Source organism: Maylandia zebra, linkage group LG12 (assembly GCF_041146795.1).
Source record: "Maylandia zebra isolate NMK-2024a linkage group LG12, Mzebra_GT3a, whole genome shotgun sequence".
In the NCBI taxonomy this organism is placed as follows: Eukaryota; Metazoa; Chordata; class Actinopteri; order Cichliformes; family Cichlidae; genus Maylandia; species Maylandia zebra.
In genome coordinates this window covers 23,698,188-23,701,458 of record NC_135178.1, presented here as the reverse complement: position 1 = coordinate 23,701,458, position 3,271 = coordinate 23,698,188, and positions in this window count along the sequence as shown.

The window sequence follows — 3,271 nt, the reverse complement described above, 5'->3', positions numbered from 1 at the left end:
ACATTTCTGTATGTTTGCGTCATGGCTCTTCACTGGCAGCAGTTTATGTTGACTCTACAGATTAGAGATGGTTTTGATCTTTCAGTTGATCCTGACAAATATTGAACCAGTGAACAGATTCAGACATCTGCCCAAAGACTTTGGCCTCCTACCTGTTTTGGAACATATATACAGTATTATATCCTTTGCTCTTCTTCATGCAGAACCTCATCCCAAAGTGTGCACAGGATGACTGGATTTGGCACAAAGGGAGTTGCGTTTTTCCAGAGAAGGAGCTGACCGGTGCCTAGAACTTCCACAGCCAGAATACAGAGAAAGTGGCACACAGGCGGGGTCGGTGGTATTCAAATTACGCCCTTGGTTGTCTATTAAAAACAGAAGAGTCAAAACAAAACAAAAGGCCTCCGTAGGACAGCTTGGCCAGAACCCTCACGCAAATCATCTGCTGTTGACACACACCACCTCCTGACCATGAATACACTCTTTAACACCCTCTCCTGACACACACACACACACACACACACACACACACACACACACACACACACACACACACACACACACACACACACACACACACAATGACACTAACCAAACTAACCCGATGTATGCATATGCACACATTCAAATGACACACAGCCCAACAAAACACATATGTTTGCATATAAGATCGCGCACAAAGACACACACACTGCGCCAAAGCTCTTCTTGTGGTAAGTGGGATGAGAGTGGGATCACTCCATTTGTCATCCCACACAAAGCTGCTTGTTCAGTCATTATCTGGGAGAGCCTCTTCTCTCCTCTACAGGCAAGATGACCGGGTCACAGTTAAAATAGCCACTTCTGCCTCCTCGCTCCTCTCACTCTCTCGCTCTACCCCACTCTCTCTCCCTCCTCTTTTATAAACAAAGCTCAAGCATTTGTTTTAGCTACTAAAATCAGAAAGAAATTGGGCATTTGCAAACCAAATGAGGCCTGTATGGCAGGTTCTTGTACCCCATCGAAAGCAGAGGCTAATTGTGTGCTTGCCCACTCTAAACAAATGACTGGGACACAGAGAGGGAGAGACTTTAGAAGTGAATGAAGGAAAGGGCATTTGTTAGGGAAAGCATGAGGCCAGTGAACTCATGCGCCATCTTCACTGTCGCCGTCTAATCGCTGTTGCCGTCTAATCACTGTTGCCGTCTAATCACTGGAGTGGAACTCAAGGTATCATTGAGGGCATTGGACCTGCTCCCTTGAATCTTCCTGAGGATATCTGAGGCATGTGGCAGTAGAAATGAACGCTTCATACCAGGGATGTCAAACTCTTTTTACATTGAGAACCACATTCAGCCCAAGTGGGCTGCACCAGTGAAATCACTGTAACAAAAACCAAACAAACAGAAGAGACATTTCTATAGCAGATAGTTGAAAAACGCGAACTTTTGTGTCATTTAATTGTTCATTCATTTCTTAATTACTTTGGTGTAATAAAATGGTATGGGAGAGAAGGGGGGCGTCTTTATCACAAGAAAAAGCTGCAATTGAACTAAAGTTAAAAACCTTTATGCGCTCCTTCACATTTTCCAAAGCCATCAGATGGCTGGACTGGAGTCTTTGCCAGGCCAATTCTGGCCCCTGGACCTTAAGTTTGATACCCCTGCTTTAGAAGACCTGCTTAAATATATTTATAGAGGTCTAGATTTACCAAGTATGGATACCTCTTTTTTATGTTCACTGCACAGGATACAGACTTTCAAACATCCGCTACTGATCCACTGATGACCTTTAGATTTTTATCAACGCTCATGAGTGAATTAGAGATTCTTTTGATACTAGTCCCAGAAATCATGATTAATCCTGTCATGATACATTGATTAATGTACTTACATCAAGATAGAATACAAATAGAATAGAATATAAAATGAATAGAATGCAAATAGAATACAAAATGACAAGTAAAGGCAAAGAGGTTGTGTTTTGCATTTTTATCATATGTATCCCTTAAGTTTTTCCACTAATTTGTGCCTTCCTTCCCTTAATCTGATTCTGCAGTCCCAGTCTAGAGATTTGCTGACGTCTTTGAGTACTTATATTGAGGTGATGACTGTTATCATCGCACTGATAAATTCAAAAACTGAAGTGAAAAACTAGCTGAACACGCACAGCGGGTACACACAGCGGCCGATCACAATAGCTGGGGGCTGTTATGGCGCAGATTTAAACCAGCACTATAAATTTAATATATATAAATAAGAAGACATCCTATCTAGTTTTGGGGTTAAGGTCAAACCATTTTTGGTAAAGCTTATAGTTAGAGCTAGATCAACTGACTTATCTATTATGCCTCTTTTTCAATAGTACATACTTGGGTCAGATCGAATCTACCCGTAATAATGGGTTTTATTACTTATGGGTTTCCAAGTAAGGTGAGTTGAACCAAAAATGTAACGTTAACAGACTGCATGTCATTAATTGGCCAGGAAGTGATGTCACTGGATGAGTCATGAGAGCAACTCCTTCACAAGAATAAAGCCTGTGATTTTTGAAACTGAGGGAAATGGCAACACGCAAACCAACATCGTGGTCTGGAGTGTTTTGTCTTGCCGACTTCACTCTTTTCCGGTGCTCTTCTTTTACCCTGAGTCTGACAGAAAGCCATGGACCGAGCAGCAGGTATACCATCGCTTCGTTGTGCTGTGTTTGTGTTGTATACAAATAATGTGAACATACTTTCTGGCAGTCTTTCTATAATGACCCCACCCACATTGAGGTGATACTTAGTTGTAATGGAAAATGATGGAAACCGGGTAGAGTAGATTTGAGTCGAATCGAGCCAAGTAGGGTGTTGGGGGACTTCCCCTGCTGCACTGAGCATTTCTTCTCCACACTACTCTTTTCACTTTCCGTGTTTTACTTCTAACATAATTTGTGATGTGTCCTTATCTCCTCATGCTTTCTATTTTTCTTATATTTCCCTTCACCCCGTAACCAATCACAGCACATAGCTGCCCCTCTCTGGTTGCATCTTCCTGTTAAAAGGCAGTTCTTCCTTCCTACTTTCGCCAAGTGCACGATATGGAGGTTTCTACATTAGAGTACCTTGAGGAAACTGTTCTTGTGAGTTGATGCCATATAATTTAAATTAAACTGAACTGTATTTAAAAAACCGCCAGTGTTTCTTTTAAGAAAAAATGCAGCGTTCTATTATACAGGACATGTGTTTTTCTGTATTTTTACTTTTTTCTCCAGTAACCTGTGGTTAACATTAGGTAGAAGCAATTGGTCT